We start from the raw sequence: 11,657 nt of genomic DNA, 5'->3' as shown, positions 1-11,657 counted from the left end.
AGATCAAAGTCTTCCCAAGGCGCTGTAGTGAGCAGAGGCCTTCTCCAGGACGCTTGGGTTTGCTGGGCCGTGCCCGCCTGGACTGGTCACTGCGCAGGGGAGCTTCCTCCGGCTCCATCTGCTTGAGGTTCCCACCTGAGGAAAGCTCGCCTGGTGGGAGAGGAACGTGCTTAGCCCCGGAACAAGCTCAGGTCTGCCGTGCTAGGTTTGCACCTTCACACCTGCTGGGGTTTTAATAAACTCCTGCCTGTTTTTATGGAGACTTTCTCCTACCTGCCTTTAACAATAAAGCAGCCCCCCACCCACAGAGACACACACACACACCTCCTTTCGACAGGCAGGCCTCGTGGAAAGGTTAACATTCTCCATTCTCCTACTGAAAAGTGCCAGCCTGCAGCTTTAGGGACTATGGCAGGGGTCGGGGGTCTGGAGGCCCAGGGGGCTGCGGGGCATTCTGTGACCCATGAGAGGTGGGATTCTCTCCACTGGGGGACCTTCTGGAAACTGAACATTCTCCCTGCACAATGACTTCATCGCAAAGTTACGACTAAAGGATTGGCACTAATTTTTCTCCTTCCTCATGTGCCATTGGAAGTCTGCCAATCTTAAAGGAAACGGAGAAACAGGCCGTGTTAAAAACTTCTCACAGACCGCCCCATCCCAGGGGCCGGCTACCCTGCTCCATCGCAGACCCGAAGGTTTCCTTTTTTTAAAAAAAAACATGAAATGCTTCACAAATTTGTGTGTCATCCTTGCGCAGGGGCCAGGCTAATTGTCTCTGTATCATTCCAGTTTTTGTGTATGTGGGGCCGAAGCAAGCATGGAGGTTTCCTTTTGAGGGCACAGGGTTCAGATCAAGTTGGCACCCGGGTTTTACACTTTGGGGGCTTCCTGACTCTGGGGCAGTGGTCTTCCCCAGCCACGCCTTAGAATCTCCCAGGAACTTGTTAAAGTTCTGATGTCTGCACCTTCGCACAGATAATGGAATCAGACCAGGTGTGTGTGTGTGCGTGAGTGTGTATGTGCACGTGTGTGCGTGTGTGTGCGTGAGTGTGTGCACACATGGGTGAGCGTGTGTTCTGACTTTTCTAAGCTCGCTAAATGATCCTGATAAGGGGCCGATTAGCACTTGCTCTGCAATCATGTCGCAGGTGGGTAGGTGCCGCAGGTGCCTTCTCTGGGGCTTCTCCAACTGCGTGAGCCCATTGGCCCCCAGGCCAGGCTGACAGCCCCAGGGACCCCAGCCCCTCAGCCCGTGCGGTCTGGAAGAGCATCCCCTCTGCCCTCCCCTCCGGCAGATGCCCCTGAGGCGTGTTCTGTGCAGCCCGAGGCCCCCAGGAAGGCCAGGTCCCTGGTGCCCACTGCTCCAGACGCCTGGTGCCCGGCTTCCTTCCCATCCCTGACTCCCTTCCCCACTCACTAACGGAGCTTCCTGGGATGGACCTTAAGTAAACTCTTGGCTCTCCATCCTTGTCTCCGGGTCTACTTTGGAGGGACTCTCTGCTTTAAGAGGAAGCCCCCAGCTCCCCCGGGCCAGGGCGTCCCTCCCATTTCTCTCCCACCTCCGGCCCATTGTAGGTCGATCCATTCCTCTCAACAGCTTACTGAGCCTGGAACACCCCCCACCCCCTACGCCCACTCTACCCCTCCACCTGCCTAACTCCTACCCCTCCGCAGGCCCCGTGTGAAACGCCCCAAGTGGGGGCAGCCATGGCCCCTCCCCACAGCCTGGCCCCTCGGTGTTGCAGCCTCTTCCCGGGCCCTCTTCCCTGCACCAACTGCTTCTGTCCATCCCCCTTAGTGCTCACCAGTTGCAGCAACTCACCTGGATCCGCTGGCCTCTAGCCCAGGGGTCCTCAACCCCCACCTCGGGGTCATCCTGTTTGCTGGTGCAGATGCCACTTGGGCCTCCAGACATTCGTGGGCAGTGCAGACTGAGAAACCTGTGCTGGCACCTCCCGTCACCGTGCTCTGACATGCACGCCCCGCCTGAGCCGGGAGCTCAGCCGCCACGCCAGCCCCAGGGCTCTTGCACTGCTCTTGCTGCTCCCTGGAAGGACCTCCTGACCCTCTGTGGGGGCTGCCCCTGTTTTTCCTTCAGGCTTAGCTTCAGTGTGGCTGGAAGAGGCTTTGCCATCAACTTGCATGGCAGCTCTCTCACTGGGCTCTGTCCACTTCCCCAGACGCTCACCACAATCTAATGACCTTTCCTGCTCGTTTACGTGTCCATTTTCCTTGAGGGCAGGGGCTGGCGTCATCCTCATGGCAGCCTCATTCCCAGATGAATGAATGGCACATTTTAGCTTAAAATGTCTTCCAAGGCACCGTGCTAGCTGCTGGCTGGAGCCTCGGCTGGCTGGTCTCCAAGTTCCCTTCCATTTTTGTAGGACTCCAGCACCCTTGATTCCAAGTCTCATGTAAAACCACCCTCTCACTTTTTCTGAGTGGAACCCACACTCCAGAACTCAAATCCCACCTCCCCAAAAAGCTTCCACTCTGACCCCGCCTTGCCCATCACGGATTCACTTCACAGATACTTACTGAGAGCCAACTCTGTGCCCAGCACCAGGAGGGGGTTTGACATGAACTCAGTATCACCTCTGCCCTCCAGGGTCCTGTGCCCAGTGGAGGGGCCAGCGAGCAAGCCAGCATGTGGTTCCAAACACAGGGGAGAGGAGCACTGGGGGCTTCACAGGGAAAGAGATGGTTCCTTCCATTGTCCTTTCTTCTGGCCTGTTGAGTGGTGCCCAAAGCACCATCATGTGGTACCCACAGCAGTATCACATGTACCCAAGCATCACCGTGTTCATTTTCCCCAGCCATTCCCTAGTGCTTAAGCCACTGTCCTGTGTTGCACCTGGAACCCCCACAGAACTTCTCCAAGGCCAGAAAGTTACTGTGTGGGTCTAGCCTTACTAGAAAAGTCACTGCTGCTTGAATAGTCAGCAATTCCACCAGCACAAACGCAAGGCGACCCCCTGATCTCAGCCACCGGGAGGGGAAACCCAGACACAGATGGAAAGGAGCGGCTGCGCAGTCAGAGGCGTGAGGGGAAGGACAGCCATGTGCGCATTTCTTCTTTTGTCCATGGGCCTTTTCAACCAGGGGTGCTGACAGGAAGTATTTGTACAGAAATATTAGATACTTGAAATCAATGTCTGACCCCTGTCAGAGGGACCCAGCTTTCTATCCAAGCCAGTACACACACAGGCAGGCACACCCTCACATACTTTTACACACATGCTCACACTCTCACACACTCATACACACACAAGTACTCCCACATACACTCACACACATGCTCAGATTCATACACACACCAATGCACACATTCTCTCCACCACACTCAAACACATATACAAACTTGCTTACACTCACACACTCCCATACACACACAACCCTCATAAACACTCATGTCCACACAAGACTGTCACATACACTCAATAACGCTCTTACACACATACTCACACTCACACCCACCCACATGCATGTATGCTTATATGCACACACACCCTCCCATACCTATGTAAACTCCCTCACTCTCACTCACACAATCAACCAAAGCCCAGGCCAACACCCTCTCTTCCTTGCAATTTCTGAAAAATTGCATTTACTCAAATAAGCAAAATATGTGAGGTATGGAATGCACCTTGTTGTAGGGCTGGGGTTCACTGGCCAACCAGTAAATCAAAACACATGGAAAAGTGCTACATTTAGGAACACACTGTGGCTGTATTACTGCCCATTTTATTGGCTCATCTCTAATCGGAACCAGCTGGTAATAAAGAATAGAGTTCATGGGAATCCACCCTCTGCTGAAAGCTGGGCTGGGGTGGATGCTCAAAGCTGATGAGCGCAATGAAAACAGCTGTAACTGCCCTGCAGAGGTCAGGTCCTGGGGAGAGCTGGGGACAGAGGTGACGCTACAGCTGGCGCATAAAATGCTGGACTCCTGGAAATCTGTAACGGCGTAATGAGGAGCCAAAGAGGAAGACTCCGTTTATAAAGGCCCCTCCCCTCGGTGCCTGCCCCTGCTGACCCGCCTCAGACAGCTTCAGACGCACACAGTTACTCTAAGGCTGCTTGGCTGACATTAACCACAGCAATTACGATGCTGATACCTGGGGTGAAGATGATGATGATGATGGTGGTGATGAAGATGGTGATGGTGAAGGTGATGCTGATGATGACGGTGATGATGAAGGTGATGATGGTGATGATGATGATGGTGATGAAGGTGATGATGGTGATGACAATGATGATGATGGCAGTGATGATGATGACGATGATGATGATGATGGTGGCGATGAAGATGGTGTTGGTGAAGGTGATGATGATGATGACGGTGATGATGGTGATGATGAAGGTGATAATGGTGATGACTGTGATGAAGGTGATGGTGATGATGAAGGTGATGATGGTGATGATGGTGATGATGGTGATGAAAGTGATGGTGGTGATGATGGTGATGGTGACGATGGTGATGAAGGTGGGGATGGAGAGGATGAGGATGATGATGGTGGTGAACATGTGCATGACGGTGGTGATGAAGAGGAGGAGGAGAATGGCAGCAGCAGTCAAAATCTCCAAACAGGTCCCACAAAGCACAAGGACCCTCCTCCCATCAGAGCCCTGCAAAATTAATGCTGAAAGAGTTTAAACCTTGGCAACAAAAATTCAACAACTTTCCTTTTCCTTATGGTTTATCTATTTTAAACACTGTTTTTCCTAAACAAGAAAACTGGCGTCTGAATTGTAGAGATGGAACACACACACTTGCCACCCCCATCCTTTTTCCTGTCTTTAATCAGCTCACTGGGGTCCATCCTTTGGAAAATTGTTGGTGCATGATCAGGGTTTGTAGGATATTTTTAGCATCTGACCATCCTACCTCACCCTCTCCACGCAGGGGTGTGTGATATGGACCTCATCTAACAAACACATCCATGAACTTCCCAGTAGATTTTTTTTATTACAGTTACTATTCTGGGAATATCTTGATCGCTACAGAAGGTTCATAGCCAGATGTAGAAGTCTGCTCAGCCTGGGGTGAGGGCACACACCAGGCTGCTACTTCCTTTCTCGTGGGGCCAGAGCACATGTGAGAACTCTCTGGCCGGGGTCTGGAAGTAGCTTCACATTTCTTCTCAACACAGGTGTGATGGGGTCAACCTAGTGAGGTAATGGTGCCCAGCTGTTTGAGCAAACACTGGCCTACATGTTTCAATGAAGGTATTTTGTAGATGGGATTAGCGTCTGCAATCAGGTGACTCAAAACGAAGGAGACACTCTTGATAATGTGGGTGGATTTTGTCCAACCAGTTGTGGGTCTGAAGAGCAAACATTGAGGTTTCCTGAAGAAGAATTTTACCTCAATACTGGAGCGTTGACTCCTGAGTGTCTAACCTCCCCTAGAGATTTTAGTCTCAAGATGCACCAGCAATTCTGACCAAAATTTCAGTCTGCCTCCCTGCCCTACAAATTTCACACTTTTCTGTCTCCACAATCATGTGAGACAATGTCTTAAAATACATCATACACACACACACACACACACACATATTCTACTGGTTCTGTTTCTCTGGAGAATCCTGGTGGTATGTACAGCAGGGTATCCTGGATTTGATGCCAATTGATTCAAGCCAGTGAAATGGCACAGTTATGACATCCCTGGGGATGCTGTGCTAGAGAATAACACCTGTGGTCCCCTCTTCACACTCACCTCTTTGTTTCTGCTGACCGCACAGCGAAAGCCCCAGCTGATTATAACACGTTGCGTTTCTGCAACGTGAGCATAGAAAGATGGAACTGCTTGGGCTTATAATTCTACTTTGCTCCCCAAATCCACCAGGGGAGATGACTGGCTGATATGATGAGGTGGATGCACTTAATGGTGGTGGCCAAAGCGTGGAGTCATATACCAATGCTGGGCACAGTTCCCAGCTGAGGAAGCCACCCTCCATGGAGCACCATCCCCTCTGGCATCCAGCTGTATGTCACTCCCTTTGCTGTCTGACCTCCCCTGGAATGGAAGCTTTCTGAGGTCAGGGACTTCATCTGCCTCATTCTCTGCCACATAAAATTGCCTTGAACAGCTCCTGGCACTTCTACCTAAAAGATGCCCAACAAATGTTTCTGTGACTCATGAATGCCTGATGGGGTCTCGGGTCTCTGGTAGCTGGAGAGGAGGGCAGGGTCATGTGGGGGACGTGTGCATCTCACAGGGACAGTCCCCCTGCTGAGTTCTTGTGAGTGGAAGGAGCAGCAGGGAGAGGTGCCTTAATGTATATATCCAGGAAGGAACCTATTCTATTTCTCTGACCTATTCCTGTGGCCTGGGGGAGTTCTGGACGCCTCATCACGGGGCCCCCTTCTAGAGAAGAAGCAGCTGTAGGACGGGCCTCCTAGAGGTTGCGCTCATGAGCAGGGGGTGCCTGGGCCCCGACGTGCTGCCACGGCCTTTTCTTCCATCTGTTCCTGAGGAGGTGGCGGGTTTGAGCTCTTATTTCATGGGGGGAGACCACACTGCTTGAAGCCCCTACCCTTCTTTCCCAGCTCCCCTTGGCACAGGCCGGGACCCGGCTCTGTCGTACCCTGGAAATGAGGATGCCGAGCGTTGCATGCCTTTGAGGCAACGTGGCAGGACACGAGGGATCGGAGACTTCGGGGAGAGAACAGGGCACACTGGGCCCCGACCAGGCTCTGGCTAACGAACAACTGCACTAGTCCTGCTTAGCGTGGACTTGGAAGGACTTTCCAAGAGGGCCTGAGAACCGGGTTGGGTTTTCCATGGCTTGTTTAATGAATTCCAAAGCTGTGAATGTGTCCTTCTGGATGTTTTCTAGACGGACAAGGGTTATCTTCTCTCAATGAAGAGAGAATGAGTGGTGAGTTTCCTTCTCTTTAGACATAACCCCCGTTGCCTTATATGAACGACTTTGGAGAGAGGAACTTAGTGGGACAACCCTGATCGTTGTTTTCTTCCCCACACCCCAGTCTCACCACTACCCCCAGCTGGACGAGGTACCCCAAGGGACCACAGCAAAGAACTTGAGTGCATGTCAACTTCAGATTGAAGATTAGGACTGGAAGATTTTCTCGTCTTCAGAAAAGACCCATCATCTCTTCTTATCCCTCGTCCTCCCCCCGATGCAGCCCGTCAACGACAGGGTCCCCAACGCGAATGTGGGACCTGCTTCAGCTCATGAGGCCCCTCCGCGGGAAAACCCGCCCTGGGTATGTACAACACTGCAAACCGGAGTCACGTTTTGAATGCCGAGAGGGGCCCAGCAGCCCTTCCTCCCCTCCTTCCTAAGAGAGCCCAGAGTTTGTACAGCGGGGTAACGTACCCAAAGCCATTGCCCCAGCCTCCCCTCCGGCAGCCCCCACCACCACTGTCTTCTCCTCTCCGCCACAGACGGAGATGGGGCTGAGTCAGCCTGCAAGCCACCCTGGGGCTGCAGCGGAAACGTCAGAGGTTAGCAGTGTGGGCTGTGGAGTCCGTTAAAATCCCAACACATCCAAGATGGGAAACCTTGGACAAGGTATCTCCTCTCTCAGGGCTTCCGTTTCTTCCCTGTCTGCAAAATAAGAGCAGCGATAGCTGGTGACACAGGAGGGAAGGGGGGTGGGATGGCCAGAGGCTGCCACTGGCGAGGAAGATGATGGTGATTTTACCGTGAACCTCACCGGGAAGAGCTGGGCCAGTCCACCTGCAGCTGCAGCACTGCTCCCCATCCAGAGACGCCAGCGGCCGGCAGTCCCCTGGGTTCTTGTCACTTCTCCATGTCCTCCTCCTAAACTGAGGAAGATGCTGGAGGGAAGCCCCCTGCCTGGCCTGGGTCAGTTTGGCTCAGGAAGGGAAAACCTCTGAAGCTGACGAAGGAGCAGGCTGGGGTCTGGGGGGAAGCTTCACGTTGGGAGCCACGGCAGGGGTCAGTGTGTGATGCCACTGAGTCCCCTCCAGCCCCAAGGGGCCGGCTTGGCTCCCCCAGCATGTGGTGGGCACCCTCCTCACCCATCCTTCAGCCACCCTCTCTCCTGAGTTGCCTTTCATCTCCTGCCGATTCATCCTTGGGTTCTAGCTGGAGACAAGGGCGTTCAGCTATCAGTGCTGCCTAGGGCAGCATCCATTTAATCCTCTGGTGAATTCTATGAAGCAGACACTATACCCCCACTTTTACAGATGAGAAAACCGCAGCTTTGAGAAGGGAAGTCATCCACCCGAGGTCACCCAACCAACCCTCAGTAGATGCTCTCATCCCCTCCCTGGAACCGAGTTTGCAAACCACTGGCCCAGCTCTCTTTTGGGCCTTTCCAGTCTGTGACATGGGTATTTACATGATCATCTTTTGGGGTCCTGAGGTGGTAAGAAGGTGGGTACGTGTCAGCATGCCCAGGGCCAAGTGGGTCTCACCAGACACCTTGATGGAAAAATGCTTTCCTGAGGCTGGAAGCAATCAATCCAATCAATTCCTTCTGTCCCAGGAAGGCAGAGGCCTGCGGTCCTCCAGCCCCCTGACCGCTGCAGGGGACGTGGGGGGCGCTCTTCAGGCGCTGGCTGGAGCCTGTGAGAACTGCCTCCCAGGATCCCCGTCCGGGGAAGGGATCCTCCACTGTGACCCCACCTCGGGCAGGTAGAGTCCATCTCCACCAAGAGGGCAGCCACAGGGAGCGCAGCCTTGCCCACTGTCCGCAGGGTGGTACCCTCGGCCCAGCTGTGTCTCACCCACATGCCAGGGGGCCCACGCATTCCCTAAACGCAGCCAGTGAACTCCTGACCCTGCCGTGCCCCCGCCCGCACCTGTCACATGGGCTTTCCCTGGCATGGAGTGTGGATTTCTCGGCGAAGCTTTGGAGGGTGTTGTCATCTGGGCCCAAGGGTGGCACCGAAGTGGCTCCTCCTGGACCCTCGTTCCCAAGCAGTGACTCCACCTCTGGACAGTGCTGTTGTCTCTGCAGGATGCTGCGTCCAGCTTTCCTGGAGGACGAAGCCCTTCAAAGGCCTTTTTCTGGGGCGGATGGGCACAGAGGAGACACGCGCGAGGGGAAATGGGGCCGGACTCTCCACCTCCTGCATTCCTGAGGACTGCGGCTGACAGGGTACAGGAAGGGTAAGAGGCTTCCCAGCAGGGTCTGGGTACCAAGGACACTCCAAGGACACCAGGGAATGAGAAGTATAGGAGGAGATCCAAAGAAAATCCAACTCTCTGATCGCCCTAATTTAGCAAAACCCCTCCCTTGGGAGGGGACAGGGCAGATGACGGATGGGATTTGTCAGGTCCGTCATTATGTCAGGACACTGGTCATCAAACCTTCAGAAGCTCAATTGTCACCTGGGGGGACATTTATAAATGTAAGCACCATCTCCCAACTGCCAAGGCTCTGTCAGGGGGTTCAGGAGTTGAAATTTTCAAACTTCAGCATGCCTCGGGTGTTTTAAAACAGAGGGCTGGCCCCGCGCTGGAGTTTCCGATTCAACAGGTCTCAGAGGGAGCCTGGAATTCACATTCCTGACAAGTTCCCTGGTGATGCTGATCGTGTTCCAGGTACCTCACTTCAAGAACCACTTTGGTTGAGGAAAACTTCAGCTTGGTCATGTCGACGGCTCCGACACAGGGGAACAATGCATCTCATCTTCACTCCCCCAGCACAGCTCCTCTTCCCTGGCTAATTACATTCACCTCCAGAGGTGCTAAAATTCCTCTGATGATGTTTTAGTTCGATGTAGAGCCCAGGCGTAAGTGTTTTTTAGGAGTCCCCTTCCCGGGTGATTCTAAGGTGTCGCCAGAGTGGAGAAAACTGGCCCAGCTCCCGGCAGTGTGGCTGTCACAGAGTTGACAACCAATTTCCATTTTTAGGACAGTATTATGTCAGTTGGGCCCACTGTGTGACTTCATTTGATATTTACTGTGTGACTGCTGTCTGCTGTGGAAGGAGATGAAAAAGATACGTGCCCTGCCCTCAGGCCGACCACTTACCTGAGGGACAGGTGTACGAGCACCCAGGTCAGAGCTCCCCTTGGAGGGTGTGCAAGGACCACAGGCAGGAGCCCACAAAGCAGAGTGGATGGATTCTGTCGGGTCAGGAGGGTGAAGGGACAGAATCTGATCAGGGAAGGGGAAGGAAGGCCATTCCAGGCCAATGGAGTGGCCATTTGATGCCCAAATCCTGAAACCCAGGACCCCTGTGCAGCCTGGTGTCGACAGTACAGGGAGCAGGTGGGCAGGAGGAAGCGAAGGTGAGGAAGGAGGGAGGTTCAGGGGCACGAGTGTTTACAAGTGAGTTGTCTCTGGAGTATATAGGTTTGTAAAGCGGAGGGAATGTGATATGCCAAAAATGGAACAGCTTTTAAAAAGCGAATTTAATAAGTTACTAGTTTCCAGTTCTAAGGCCAAAGAATGCCCAATTTAAGGCACCTACCAGAGGATACCTTCATTCATAAAAGGCTGGAACAGCTCTATCAACCGGGAAGGCGCGTGGCTGGCATCAGCTGGTCCTTGCTCCCAGTTCCACTGCTTCCAGTTTCTGATGCCAGTGGTCTCCTCCGTATCTGCGTCGGTATGAGCTCTGCCCTGCTCTGCTCTCTTCTGAAGCAACTGTTCTCTACGCAGCTCTGTTGGCTCTGAGCTCTCTCCAAAATGTTTCCTCTCTTAAAGGACTCCAGTGACCTAATCAAGACTCACCTGGAATGGGTGACACTACATCTCCATCTAATCAAAAGGTCACAACCACAACTGGGCGTGCCATGTCTGCCTGGAGAAATCCTAATCAAAAGTCTCTACCCTACAATATTGAGTCAGGATTAAAAGGAACAGCTAGCTGTCCCCACAAGACTGAGTCGGGAATAAAGCACAGTCTTTCTGGAATACACAGTACTTTCAAACTGGCACAGGAGCCTTGGGTCCTAATGAATCTCCCCACCTGTAGATGGATGTTTGTGATGCCAAGTGAGCCAACAGCCCTGTCCTCAAGCCACAGCAGGGCTGGTCCTCAGGACAACCCATCAGGCTGTGCCCCTGTAGAAACAGAGTGCTTCTTTGGATGCTAAGATTCTTGCTAGAACCCAGAGTCGTTCTCCTGGGAATTAGTGCGAAGAGACAGCATGGAGAGGAGGCGGGTGGCTGAGCGTTGATCTCTGGCCCTCTCCTGCTGCTTGTTCACATGGTGACCTCCGATAAGTCCCTTTCCATCCCAGCTCCTCCAACCAAAGTTGGACAGAAAATCTCAAAGGCCATTCTCCCTCTTACTTTAAATTGGAAAGGCGTCTCCTGGAGAATCTGCGTGCCAGTGGAGGTGATGCTTGGAGAAGGGAACATGGCCTCACGCCCGGTTTTCCACACCCAGCTCGTCGCTGGAGCGCGGCCTCCCCAGCGGTGCCCCGGGCCGGCCCAGCTCTGCACAGCTCCCACCTGCAGAGAGCACGGGCCCCAGCACCGCCGTGGACAAGACCGGAGAGCCGCAGCAAGGCCCTGGCAACTTCCCATCGGGGCGAATTCCATCCGTCACCTCCCCAGCACCCCGCCAGGAGAGGCCCCAGGTCACCAACCCCAGAAGAGAAGTACGTTTACTCAACATTATTTCAGAAATTAAAACCAGGACCTGACTCATACTCAGCGAGTCTGATGGGAAAAGTCCGGCATGAAAGAACGTGCTGG

The 11,657-nt window shown here is 53.4% G+C and overlaps 1 non-coding gene across 1 annotated transcript; it reads right to left on the bottom strand.

Moving 5' to 3' along the window:
• Positions 1–715: 715 nt before the first annotated feature.
• On the bottom strand, positions 716–820 carry LOC143660435 (U6 spliceosomal RNA). The gene has a single exon (XR_013164039.1). It is a non-coding gene; the product is annotated as a U6 spliceosomal RNA (small nuclear RNA).
• Between the last annotated feature and the right edge of the window lie 10,837 nt (positions 821–11,657).

Source organism: Tamandua tetradactyla, chromosome 16, assembly GCF_023851605.1.
Source record: "Tamandua tetradactyla isolate mTamTet1 chromosome 16, mTamTet1.pri, whole genome shotgun sequence".
Lineage (NCBI taxonomy): Eukaryota > Metazoa > Chordata > Mammalia > Pilosa > Myrmecophagidae > Tamandua > Tamandua tetradactyla.
The sequence above is the reverse complement of the archived record's forward strand: the minus strand, read 5'-3'. Positions and strand labels throughout refer to the sequence as shown.